The 14348-nt window shown below is 43.5% G+C and overlaps 1 pseudogene; it reads left to right on the top strand.

The window, feature by feature from the left end:
- The first annotated feature begins 2880 nt into the window (after positions 1-2880).
- Positions 2881-3283, top strand: LOC125923877 (60S ribosomal protein L34-like; annotated as a pseudogene).
- Positions 3284-14348: the final 11065 nt, after the last annotated feature.

The following is a 14348-nucleotide window of genomic DNA, read 5'->3' as shown; positions in this document are numbered from 1 at the left end:
AAATAAACGTTAAAATAAATAACATTTTGGGGCGCCTGGGTGGCTCAGTCAGTTAAGCGTCCGACTTCGGCTCAGGTCATGATCTCACGGTCCGTGAGTTCGAGCCCCACATCGGGCTCTGTGCTGACGGCTCAGAGCCTGGAGCCTGTTTCAGATACTGTGTCTCCCTCTCTCTCTGACCCTCCCCTGTTCATGCTCTGTCTCTCTCTGTCTCAAAAATAAATAAACATTAAAAAAAATAACATTTTAATGTTTATTATAATTTTGTGATTCTCCACTCTGATCAGCAGATCCTGACGACCTAGGGAAGAGAGCTTCTACCGTAGACTTGTAGGAGCTGGCCAACCACACGTAGGTAGCGGAACGATTGACCTCAATGCTTGTTAGTGACTTATGTATACTGTTGAATGAATAACCTCTTTTTTTTTAATGTTTATTTATTTTTGAGAAAGCATGAGTCGGGGAGGGGCAGGAGTGCAAGGGGACAGAGGATCCAAAGTGGGCTCTGCACTGACAGTAGAGAGCCTGATTCTCACGAACCGTGAGATCAAGACTTGAGCCTAAGTTGGGCATATAACCCACTGAGTCACCCAGGCACCCCATGAATAACCTAACACACAGAACCCTTTATCTCTGGGTTAAGTGCACTTGATTTTTAATACAGCAGATTTTTAGAACTTAATTACCTGTAATGTATCTAGACCTGTTAGCTGAAAGAATGGTTTCAGGTCCTTCAACTTATCCTGTAACTGCCTAAAATACATTTTTTTTTTACTTAAGGCTTGCTGACACAATTGTAGATGTGTCATATATATTGCTTAAATGCGTAGAGCCCCCAAAAGAGAAGTCTTTGACTTTGTGTTTACTCCTGTAGTTAGTGAACTTCTGCCATTGTGCTCAGTATATTTTATAATTAGAAAAAGAATGACCCACACTTGGTATGATAATCTTTACATTTGAACTTTATTATAATGCAGTAAAAAAAATTGGAAAGCTTTTTACCAGTTGCAGATAAATTGTTAAATTTGTGCCAGATGACAGAAAATCAAATGCATTTGAGTTTTGAATACTGAAATATGAAAGGGGAAAACTTGTACTGTAAATGGTACTCTGCTAAAGTTGACTTCCTCTTTCTACAATGTGTTAGGGCCCCTCCCTATATTTCAACCCTTGCCCAAAAGAAAAGCCATGTTATTAGATCAAGGGCAAGCATCCATCCCCCTCTTCTTCCTCCTCAGCAGAGCCTCAAATTTTACTCAGCTGTCCGTCCAGTCCACAGGTGAACCTTAATCAGTCCATGCCAATGAGTGTTGGGCCTTTCCCTGGTCCACAATGTGCCTGTAACTTAAATTTGCCTGATACAAGCTGAAGGACGAACTAACTTGTCATTGAGGGAGGTTTTCCTTCTACCACTGGATGTGAATAAGGGGACATACTGCCTATTTGCTCCTGGCAGCCACCTTACCACCACGAGGAGAGGTAGCAGAACAACAATATAGAAAAAATGGAGGTGCTTTAAGACGTGGCTGAGCTTAACCTTAGAGCCTGCTTCACTCTGGACTTGTTAGGTGAGATAATACATTTTCCCATTATCTCAGCAAGTGTGAGCTGGGTTTTCTGTTACAGAAATTTTATATCCTAATACAAAATACCAAAAGTTTTCAAGAAATTTTGCCTCAATTTTTTTAAGTTTATTTATTGATTTTGAGAGAGGGGGTAGGGGTGTTCTAGTGGGATAGGGACAGAGAGGAGGGGAGAGCCCCAAGCGGGCTTGGCATTGTCAGCTCAGAACCTGACTTGGGCCTCAAACTCACGAATTGTGAGATTGTGACCTGAGTCGAAGCCAAGAGTCAGATGCTTAACTGACTGATGGACCCACGCACCCCTACCTCAATTTTTTTTCTTAATGTTTACTTATTTTTGAGGGACAGAGACAGAGTATGAGCGGGGGAGGGGCAGAGAGAGAGGGAGACACAGAATTCGAAGCAGGCTCCAGGCTCTGAGCTGTCAGCACAGAGCCCAACGAGGGGCTGGAACTCCTAGACTGTGAGATCATGACCTGAGCCGAAGTCGGTCGCTCAACCGACTGAGCCACCCAGGCGCCCCACCCCTGCCTCAATTTTTAAGTGGCCTGCTTTGCTGATGTAGTCAGTACGTGCCTGGTCTAACTATTGTGCAGTCCAGCACTGCCAGGTGCTGCAGGGATAGCAAATTGAAGAGGGACAAGTGTGCATATGCAAGGAGACCAGATAAGAAGTTTTGTGGTGGCTTTGGGATGGACCGTTAAAGATAGGGACAAGTGGAACACTTAGACATTTAGGAGGTAAAATTGATAAGATTCAGCGATTGACTAAATATTGGGGGAAGGGAGAGACAAGGTGGCAAGCATGACCTAGGGTTTCTATTTTGTGTAAGTAGATGGGTGGTGGTCTACTCACTGAGCTCGAGAGAGCACAGGAAGAAGACAGGTTGATAGTAACAAGAATTTGATGTTGGAAACATTGATTTTGAGATGCCTTTGAGATATCCAATGTAGATTTTTCTATAGCAGCTCAAGACATAATTTATCCTTTTAAAATCTACAGTTTTGAGGATTTTAATACATTCATAGAGCTATGCAATCATCATTACTAATTTCTTTTTTTAACATTTTCACTCCAAAACCCCATACCCATGAGCAGTTTTCTCATTCCTTCTTCCTCCAAACCCTGGCAACCACTGATCTACTTTCAGTGTCTGGATTTGCCTATTCTAGATAAGCAACTCATCACATAAAATGTGTTAATCACATCACATAAAATGAGTTAATGGCTGGGTTTCTTATCAGAAATCATGGAGGCTAGCTTTTTCTTCTCGGGATGGTGTCCATAGGCACTCAGAATGGTCTAGTGTTTGACATACCATCGTTGGCTGTCCTACGATACAGCCTCTAACAAAACCAGGCTGTCCTGAACCCCTGGTAATACAATCATTTACCTTTATACCAAGAAGATTGGGAAAGCATCCAATTCTGCTTGTGGGGTGTGCCCAGGCTGACTTTGAGGAGTTCATGCTATGAGACCTAGAGTTCTTCTGAGGTTGTCTAAAATGAAAGAACATATCATCAGGACCTATGGTGGTTCCATGTGAGCTAAGTGTGTTTGTGATAGGACCAATTGTGCTTTCCTTGTTGATGAGCAGAAAATTGTTTTGAAAGTGTTGAAGGCACAAGCACAGAGTCAGAAAGCTAACTAAAAAAGTGAAGTTTTTTTGAGTAATAAAAAAATTTTTTTTAAATCACAGAGGCTAGAAGGCAGTAGGTGACATATGTATGTATGTATTTTTTGATTTTGTGATTTTATGATTTTATCTTAAAGTAATCTCCACACCCAGTGTGGGGCTTGAACTCACAACCCCGAGATCAAGAGTTGCACGCTTCTCCAACTGGGCCAGCCAGGTGCCCTTAGGGTGATATACTTAAAGTCCTGAAAAAAAAATTGTCAACCAATTGAAAAGAGGTACTTACAAACAGGTATTTGCACACCAACAATGTTCACCAACGTTCATAGCATTATTCACAAAAGGTAGAAACAACCCAAGTATTCATTTACAGAAGAATGGATAAAAAATGTGTAGTGTGTCTGGGGTGCCTGGGTGGCTCAGTCGGTTAAGTGTCTGACTTCAGCTCAGGTCACGATCTTGTGGTCTGTGAGTTCAAGCCCTGCATCGGGCTCTGGGCTGATGGCTCAGAGCCTGGAGCCTGCTTCAGATTCTGTGTCTCCCTTTCTCTCTGCCCCTCCCCCGTTCATGCTCTGTCTCTCTCTGTCTCAAAAATAAATAAACGTTAAAAAAAAATTTTAAAAATGTGTAGTGTGTCTATACAGTGGAATAATATTTGGTCATAAAAAAGGAATGAATGGATCCATCCTACAACATGGATGAACCTTGAAACATGCTGAGTAAAAGAAGCCAGACCCAAAAGGCCACACACACAGTGTGATTCCATTCATATTATCTGTCAAGAATAGGCAAACCTACAGAGACAAAAAGTAGAGTGGTAGTTGATGGGTGATGAAGAGAAGGGCAACTGGGGACTACAGGTTTCCTTTTAGGTTAAAGTAGAAATATTCTAGAATTAAACAGGGATGGTGGTTGCATAGCATTGCGAATATACTAAAAATCACTGAATTGTATACTCTAAAATGTTTAAGGTGGTGAATTATGTTACATGAAATTTATCTAAATAGAAGAGTTTTCTGTTTCAGAAATGGGAAAGGATGATGAGACTATTTCCCCATATCTGATATTAAAGGACAAAACTGGATTTATGGCGGTCTCTAGTAAGGGAGAACTGCTTGTCAGGTATGGTCTCCAAGAGCAGAGCAGATTGCTGATCTCCTGTAGGGTTTTTGAGAAGTGTGGAATTCATGGATTGATGGCCTTTCAGAAGTGTGAATGGGTTGACATCATCTGTGGAAATGTGGTTGCTCAGGTGAGACATACTGATTTGCAGGTGCTCAGGTGCACTTTTACCACAGCGGGTCCATTCTTATTTATTGACTGATTTTCAAAAGCAAGAGTGAACACTGGTTGGTTTGCAAAAGTATGTTCAGTTCAGCTAATTGTCACAGATAGATTGAAGAGACTTAACAACCAGTTCTGGTGGCTTCTTGTTACCACGGCTACAGAACAATCCATCTTTCCCTAACTTGGTAGGATCCTTCTTTTTCTCATACCAACCTCTTCCATGTCTGTAACCTCTCCATACTCTCCCTCAGGGTCTGATCAATGAGAGGGAAAGGGCAGGAATCTCCTTCAATACAGGCTCTGTGCTTCTTTACTCATATATCTATTCAACAAATTGTGTCATGGCATACAGAGGAGGAGAATAATACAATCCCTGTCCCAGAGTCTGGGGGTGGAACTCAGCTATACTCGTTCTGTCTAGAAGAGGGAGGGAGGTTCCCAGAGGAGGAAAGCCTTGAATGGACCTGACCCTGACTCAATCCTGGCACTTACTCTATCCGTGTAAGTATGCAGGACAAATCAGGAGAAAAGGCTTTCAAGAGAAGCAAGTTAACAGTATATCGTGATTAAGTTTTTATGTCAATTCATCTAGATAAGAAATTAATATTTATTAGTTACTTGCCTTATGTTAGGCTTTGCTAAGTGCTTTAAATGGGTTTTACTAAAACCTCACAAAAACCTTATGATTAGGTACCACTCTTGACATCATTTGCCAATGAGGAAATTTACTCTCAAATGACATCATTTGCCAATGAGGCTAAATAATTTGCCCAAGGTTATGTGGTAAGTAGCAGAGGCTGGATTCAAATACAGACCATCTGACTTAATAGCTACTTGGAGCCTTTGATAAATTACAAGTTTAACATAGGGAAGAAAAGCGTAGCCTACAGAAGAGGGCATTCAATTTCAATGTGAAGTATATCTAATCCACCTTAATAAGACAATTTATGTTTCAGGCATCGATCAGGATTTGCATTCAAAAGTATTTTAAATATTATGAAAAAGTATTTGGATAGGGTGGCTTAGTCAGTTGAGTGTCTGACTTTTGATTTCAGCTCAGGTCATGATCTCATGGTTTGTGAGATCGAGCCCTATATCAGGCTCTGTGCTGACAGCATGGAGCCTGCTTGGGGTTCTCTCTCTCTCTCTCTCTCTCTCTCTCTCTCTCTCTCTTCCCCTCTGACCCCCTCAAAAATAAATAAATAAACTTTTTTAAAAAAGGTTTTTGGTACAATATATATCTCATAATTTAACAGATAATAACTGTTGAATTCAACAGTTATTCAATAGAATTGAATAATTCTGATTGAGCCATCAAGTTAAAGGAAGTGAAAATTTACAGAGAAAACTGGTTTTATCCTTCAGAAAGAAGCTTATAAGGGTGACACAATGAGGATGATAGGTATATATGTACATTTATTAAGGCTCAAATCAGAACACTAATCGGGGAGCCTGGGTGACTCAGTTGGTTAAATGTATGACTTCAACTCGGGTCGTGATCTTGCTGTTTATGAATTCGAGCCCCATGTCTGGCTCCTTGCTGACAGCTCAGAGCCTGGAGCCTGCTTCAGATTCTGTGTCTCCCTCTCTCTCTTCTCCTCCCCTGCTTACACTCTGTCTCTCTCTCAAAAATAAAGATTAAAAAAAATTTTTTTTAATAAAAACACAAATTATCTAAGTACTTACCCTGTGGTACATGGCTTATATGCAAAAAGTGGGTTTTTTCCCTAAAAAAAAGTGTCTGTAACTTCCATCAATCAACTTCTTAAAGAATTCTGTTACCACCCCCTGCAAAAAGCTAAGAATGACTGCTCTGAAATTTTCAGCAGGGAAAAATGACTAATACATTCCTAATTTTGCTTCCATTTACATTTCTTTCTCAATGTTAATTACTGGTTACATTACACAGTTTGCTTTGGTTACCATATTTTCTAGTCAAGGCTTTTTGTGTCACAAGGTAAAGACGTTAGTTAAAACTAATTTAAGCAAAAAGGCCTTCATGGAAGGTTCTCGATAGTTAATGGAATCCAAGGGCATCAAGCAGAGCTGGGACCCACAGAGGACTGGACCAGGAACCTGGCAGTCAGCTAAGCTTCCCTTACTCAAGTTCTCTCTCACATTGTCCCCTCTGTTGGCTTCTCAGCAGACCAGCGGTCACTGCTTATACGTGCATGTGACCCGCCGCGGTTGCCCTCACTCCCTGGTTTGCTCGTGCTCTGTTCACTGGCCTGCGGAAATGACGACACAGCATCTCACAGTGCCCCATTCAGAACTCTCAGGACGGAGTCTCTGCTGGACCCACTGCTGGTCTCGTCAGCCACAGGCAGGAAGGCAAGTGTGAGTGTGGCTGCTGGGTGTGACCATGGGCAACTCCCAGAAAGGGGAGCAGAGGCTGAGAGGCACCCCATCTGTGTGTCCTAGTCCACTCCACTGAAAGTGAATTTGCTGGTCTGTATGCCTGAATTTCAGGAAGTTTTCATTGATAATAGTCTCTATAATCTTAAAATACTCTCTTTTCCTATGGAGAGCATTAAGAGAGAAAACTTTACATAAAACCATGATCTTACTTTTAGATTGAAATCTCCATTATGTTGATTTAGGTCTTTTATCTGTATTGCAAACTTGTGGAATTTGTGTCACTTTCTCATGTTACAGTTTTAGATCCTGGTCACTATCATCATCCACCCACCCATACACACATTAGCTGAAAAGATAGATGCCTTCCTCAATATTTAGCTTAAAAGTTGTCATGGTTGGTATATTGGTTAATATCAATCATCTGAAGAGGTGAATCCCAACCTGTAGTGTCCCATATGTATTTTATTTCACAAGCCCTCTCCCTTCTCCAGGAGTGCTATGAGATCTGCCATTGTTTGAAAAACGAATTTAGGGGTGCCTGAGTGTTTCAATCGGTTAAGCATGGGGACTCCAGCTCAGGTCATAATCCCACGGTTCGTGAGTTTAAGCCCCATGTCAGCCTCTGCGCTGACAGCTTGGAGCCAGGAGCCTGCTTCGGATTCTGTCCCCACTCTCTCTACCCCTCCTCCCCCTCAAAAATAAATACACATTAGAAAAAGAAAAATGGGGCTGCCTGAGTGGCTTGGTCAGTTAAGCATCCAACTTTGGCTCAGGTCATGATCTCATGGTTCGTGAGTTTGCTCCCCGCATTGGGCTCTGCTCTGGCCGCGCAGAGCCTGCTTGGGATGCTGCCTCCCTCTCTCTCTGCCCCTCCCCTGCCCACGCTCTGTTGCCCTCTCTCTCAAGAATGCATAAACATTGAAAAAGAATTTTTTTTAAATAATGGGACCCCAGCCCCAGAGGAGGCTGCCACCTGATTTAACACCACCAACTGATAGCAGTGAGCTGCCACCTGGAGGTGACTTATGCTGCCCTTGAGTTCATTCTCCCTCTCAGGTTTCTGACAGCTCCCTCGGAGTCAGCTTGCCAAGGGTAGGAGTCCTTGTCAATGAGCAACTGTCCTCTCTGGAAATCTAAATTCTTTTTGAACAGTTTATATTTCATTCGGGTCATTGTGCAAAAGTATATTGGATTAATTATGGAGGGCCACTCAGGTAGAAATGAAACAGCTTAGAGAAATGATCACATATGTACTATATACACAGGTGTATAAATTGTTCCTAAAGTACAAGTGTAAAAATTATGCATCTATGAATACAAATTATCTATACTGAAAAGGAGAGTAAGTCAGACTTCATTCTAGAAAACAGCCCAGCCCCACATGTCCTTTCCGATCCACCTTCCAGGGAGGTGTGGAAATGACAAAGCCTCCCTCAGGAAGGCCTACCAGACAATACTTAGTAATAGAAGAAAGCCCTTTGCCCCTACAGGGCCCAAAGCAAGGCTTTCCAATTTTGTTTGCATAAAATACCACTGCTTACAAAGTAAACATTAGCAGAATAATTTAACAAGAATGGCTGTTGTCTTCCTGCCAGGTAATCCATTGATTATTTAGAATTTAAGACAAACTAAAGCCTTCTCAATTAATTATTCTTTAGAAACTAATTCCAAAACTGTATGCAGAATGCTGCCTCTTTCCAAAAGAAACTTGAAGATAAAGAATGTGTATGTATACAGGTTAACAAAATAGAAATGAACATAGCAAGCCAGGACATGAGGAGAAGCAGATGTGCTGACCCTGAGGAACCGCTGACTACCGTGATTGATCATTGGATTTGACTTTGAGAGCAGGTATACAAATCAGGAAATAGAAAACCTGAAAGCAATGGAAGGGCTAATAAATGGTGGTTAATGTTATAATTCATAGTTTCACATTTTTCAAATACCCATGTTTTTCACCACCTGAATTTGCAGCTGCATCGATATTTAAGGCTTTTATATTGTAACAAGACGCCACTGGATCAGAATCTTCTAGTACATTCCAGCACGAGCTCTACTGGACTGTGTGTCAGCTTGCTCTTCCAACTTAGAATCATTTGAGTCTTGTGTTTTAGGAAATAGAAAAGGAGGATTAAACTAGCAATGAGCTTTTGCCATATGTTTAGCTCCTTCATCTCTGACTGGAAAATTTGAGGCAATAAGGTCCCCAACATTTTGGCCTGAAAAACATACCTATTATTCTTGGGAGTCATGACAAATAAAAAAAAGAATAAGTTACATTGTTCTCATTACATAGAATAGACACTTTCAACTGGAAGATTCTCAAGATGTACTTCTGGCACAGGTCAGAGAGACTGGAGAATCTAACCAGACAGGATTCTCCTCTTACCCTTTTCTGGATCTGAGATCCCTGCCCTCAAGAGCCCACTTGTAGAGCCCAACGCCCACTACAGTCCCCAAGAGCCTCCCAGAAATGGCACCTGCGCGGAGGGCTGGGTGAGAGTCCTGCGTATACAGCAGTGGTCGGCACCAGAGGACAGCTGCAGACCTTAGGTGCTAGTAAATAAATAGATGAGAACAAAAAACATCCAGAACAGTAATGACCCTAATGGTTCAAGTTCAGGCCAGAAAAAAAAAAATTTTTTTTAAGGGGAATAACTTGTCAAAATAAAATTGTCAAAATGAGACTTCACAGGTTTCACCTATACACAGTCTCCTCCTTTGATCACGCGTGTGGCATGTTCCTCAATCTCTATGATCATCCAATTCTCATCAGAAACTATATCAACTATTTAGCAACTCTGCCTTAATGAGAATGAGAAGATGTGGGGTGAGGAGAGTGACAGCAGACAGAATACATTCTATTTTCTGAATTAAGACGAGAGGCAAGGAAGAAATGTGAACATGATCAATTTCTATCAGTAATCAAATAAAAAACACTAATTTTCAGAAAAGAGAAATTATAGGTTAAATGCCACTTTACTTTTCCTTGAAAAATCTGCATTTGGTCCCAATCCACCAAAACGAATGTAATCTTGGATTTATCTCTGGCCAGGTACTACCCTATCTTGATTCGTTCATGGTTAAAACCTTCTCAAATCTACCTCCTGTCCGTTGGAATTTTTATTTAACCAAAGAAATCAGCATAATAACATATGTATATATTAATACTAATGTATGTATTGTTGCAGTGTGATTACGAGAACAGTTTGACTTGTAGAACATTTACATCATCATTATTTCTTCAACTCTGTTCCATCACATTCCTCTTCAGAGGTGGGGCACCTGGGTGGCTCAGTCAGTTAAGCATCTGACTCTTGGTTTTGGCTTAGGTCATGACCTCAGAGTTCATGAGTTCACGTCCCACTTTGGGCTCTGCACTGGCAGTGTGGAGCCTGCTTGGGATTCTCTCTTTCCCTCCCCTGCTCATGTTCTCTGTTTCTCTCTCTCTCTCTCTCTCTCTCTCTCTCTCTCTCTCAAGTAAATAAATAAACTTTAAAAAAATTATTTAAAAAATCTGTTTGCACATAGAATTCTACCAGATGTGATTCACTCTTGATGGCACACAGGTGCAGAAAACCCTTCGTGACGCTGTGACGTATTGTTGATTAATTCCTTTAGTTAAAGAAAATTTCCAGCTGACACATGGTTGCCATTGGAAGTGCTTAACCACGAAGATAGGGGCTGTCCCTCCAGGACAAGAGCACGCGTGCAGTTCTTCCAATAGCGAAGGCCTGCTTTCTCCCCTGAACTGCTGAGTGTTGGGACCTTCATCAATCAGCACAACACCCAATCTCTCAGCCAACAAGCAGCAGATTCTTAAGAAGCTTTTTTCTTATTTTTCTCCTGGAATGCTGCTACCGCGAGATCAAAGCCACACTCAGAAATATCTTTGCATAGTATCTACACTGATTGTTTTTCTCGGTGCAAAATGAGAGAGTGCGTTGGCCCAGTGGTTCAAAAGCTCTTATCACAGAGATGAGTGAAGGGAAGTTATAAGCCCCTTCTTTCTTGACCTCTGATCCCAGGGGCCTGAGCTCTAAAAGGTCAAGGCGGCAGCCTCCCTGAGAGCCATGAGCCGTGGGCCAAGAGCAAACTAAGCTGGGTCTGGACTGAGAGAAGTTAGTACACAGCGGCCATATGTAAGCGCCTGACTTGCAATAGAGGCCCACACACCATTTTTGCTGATTCCCTTGTTCCCACTGTGCCTGCTTCCCCCCCTCACACGTTCCACTTGCCCTTAACCAGCCTGGTCCGTCACATGGCAGATTCCCAGCCTCTGCCCTCTCCTTGTTCTCTTCATGCCTCAGTTTCCACTGCCACCGACCTCAGCTGCCCCCTGAATGCCAGTGCTCCTTGAGTGTCTGTCCTGGGCCCTCCTTGGGTGATGTCACCTGCGACCCCAGCTTCAACTGCCTCCGGTATGCTAATTCCGTGCAGCCTGGATTCCCAGCTCATCTAGCTCCCCCTATCCAGGCCCCAGATGCTTTCTAGAGAGCCCCCCTTCCATGCCCTTCTAGCATTGCATTTGTCATGTGCTTTCATCTGATGGGGTCTCCCAGAAATGTTTCACGTGGGAGTCCGGAGTGAGTCCCACTTTACACAGCAGATAGTGGTTGGCACCAATGGCACAATTGCAGACCTTACACAAACTGGCAGATTCTATCTGGGCACAAAGAACAAACCTCTGTTCGTACGTCCTCCCTCAGCTCTTCATTTTGCCTTCTGCCACGTCGTTAGGCGATTCCATTCTTAGATTCGCGTGAGATGATACCAGAAGGCAGTTTATATAAAAGCGTTAGCTCTCCTCATGTATCCTAGCATAGTGCGTGCTAAGCACCTATTTTCCCAAACCAGCAAGCCTTCTATCAGACCTGACTCCTTCCTGTACCATCGGCTCTACCTCGGAAAGCTCAACTCAGCTCGGCTCTACCTCTGAAATCTCTCTTGACATCTCTCTCTCTCTCCATCCCTCTGCCTAAAGTGGCCTTCATCATCTTTATCTTCTAACCATCTCCAGATTGATTGTCACCGTCTCCTCTCTTGTTCATTGAGTTGACTTCCTAAGACATGAACGGCATCAGGCCTGCGCACATTTGGTGGCTTCTGGGTACTTGTAAGCACAGCCCAGTTCTGGTGCCTGGTGCCCTCAGGCCACCTTATCAGCTGCCTCTCCTGATCGCTCCCCAAGGACCCAGTCCTTGAGACACCCCTAACTTCTGGTGCCAGAGCCACCTCCTCCCGTGCCCCATGCCACTACTGGCCACATTGTCTCCTTATCTGTCTCTTCAGCTCTGAATGTCCTTGCCTTTGCCAGTCAAACATCCACTTAATCAAAAACCCAGCTGGGAGCACTTGGGTGTCTCGGTTAAGCATCCAACTTCGGTTCAGGTCATGATCGCGAGGTTCGTGGCTTTGAGTCCTGTGTCAGGTTCTGTGCTGACAGCTCAGAGCCTGGAGCCTGCTTCGGATTCTTTGTCTCCCTCTGCCCGGACCGCCTCTGCTCACACTCAGTCTGTCTCTCAAAAATAAACATCAACAACAATAACAACAACAACAACAACAACAACAAAACCCAGTTCAGACACAAGCACCCCCGACTCCCTTGGACACACTCAGCCGTTCTCCCCTGTGCTCCCCTGGGCCTGTGGACCCACCTCCGGGAGGACAGGACTGGGCTGTTATCTCACACATCCACATACAGGCCCCACTTCCTCGTGCGATGCATTGGGAGGTCAGGTGCTCAAAACTGCCTGTTGGTTTTGATTTCACCAGAATAAGAAAGCTGAAAAGTCCCAGATCCACTTCCTAACAGTCTCATTACATTTTAATTGCTCCTCTCCCCACCACAGATAATGTTTAAATGAGAGTCTACTCTGACATATTTATTGAAATGACTTCTAGAAGCAAAGAATAAGCCCTTATAAGGAAACTCTCCCAGTGGAAGCCTGTTCCTGAGGTAACAGGAATCCCCCATCGAGTGGGCACAGTGTCTTCACCTGGACGACCTGGAGCCCGGCAGGAGAAGGGTGGGTGGGAGAGAGGGGAGGAAAATGTGTTTCCATTAAAAGGAAAAAGAAGTGGTGTTGTGGGGCGCCTGGCTGGCTTAGTGGAGCGTGTGACTCTTGATCTTGGGGATGTGAGTTCGAGCCCCACGTTGGGTGTAGAGATTACTTAAAAATAAAATCTTAAAAAAATTTTTTTAATGTTTATTTTTGAGAGAGAGAGAGTGAGTGGAGGAGGGGCAGAGAGAAGGAGACCCAGAATCCAAAGCAGGCTCCAGGCTCCAAAGTGTCAGCACAGGGCCCGACAAGTGGCTCGAACTCACAAACTGCAAGATCATGACCTGAGCTGAAGTTGAACGCTTAACCGATTGAGCCCCCAAGCACCCCAAAATAAAATCTTTAAAAAAATAAATGGTGTTGTAAAACCTCCCAGAGTTAGGACCCTCACTGCCTAACAGCATAGCCTAACCCCTCAAACGTGTCTAAGCATGTAGGTCAGTCAAACTACAGTGGTAACTGGGCTGAGAGAACTGCAAAGAGTGAGTGAACCTGCGTGGTGTTCAGACGAAGACACTTGACCAGCTTTTCCTGACAAATCCGTCCTCCTATCTCAGTGACAAATCCTTCAAGGTCAGAGGCCATGCCCTTTGCAACTTTAACCCCACACCCACGCCCCCCTTTCCTCGAATCCTACCTGGTCCCTGGTGGGCCAAAAATAAAGGTTTGCCAAAGTGAACCTAACAATAGCTCCAAGGCAGGCCAGAAGGACTAGAAAGTAGAATGGCTTCTACAGTGACCAAATCTAAAATTTATTCTCCCCTAAATCCCTGGGCAGGGACGAGATTGCAATGTTTCATGGCAAGTGATAGCAACAGCATCACCCATCCTCCAAGTCTTATCCCCTTAAAACACACAAAAAATCGTGTATTCCTGGGGTGCCTGGGTGGCTCAGTCACTTAAGCATGCAACTTTGGCTGTCCATCCTGGGTTAACCTTTTGAGTCTCTGTGTCCTCACCTGTCAAGAGGAATACAGCAGGGGCCTCACAGGAAGGTTGTCAAGCACTTGGCTCAGTGCTGGGCACATGGGATGTAGTCTATATCTTTAAAAAAAAAAAAAATGTTTATTCTTGAGAGAGACTGAGTGCAAGTGGGGGAGGGGCAGAGTAAGAGGGAGACACAGAATCCGAAGCAGGCTTCAGGCTCTGAGCTGTCAGCACAGAGCCCGATGCAAGGTTCAAACTTGTGAACCATGAGATTATGACCTGAGCCGAAGTCGGATGTTCAACCAACTGAGCCACTCAGGCGCCCCTATTGTTTTTTAAGATTTTATTTTTAAGTAATCACTACACCCAACGTGGGGTTTGAACTTACAACCCTGAAATCAAGAGTTGTATACTCCACCAACTGAGCCAGCCAGGCGCCCCACGGATGTGGTCTATTTTATTGTTTTTATCGTTATGCGGGTCTTCAGTAAATTT

The sequence above is a fragment of the Panthera uncia genome, chromosome B1 (assembly GCF_023721935.1).
Source record: "Panthera uncia isolate 11264 chromosome B1, Puncia_PCG_1.0, whole genome shotgun sequence".
Taxonomy (NCBI): domain Eukaryota; kingdom Metazoa; phylum Chordata; class Mammalia; order Carnivora; family Felidae; genus Panthera; species Panthera uncia.
Note: the sequence above shows the minus strand (reverse complement) of the source record. Positions and strands in the feature narration are given on the sequence as shown.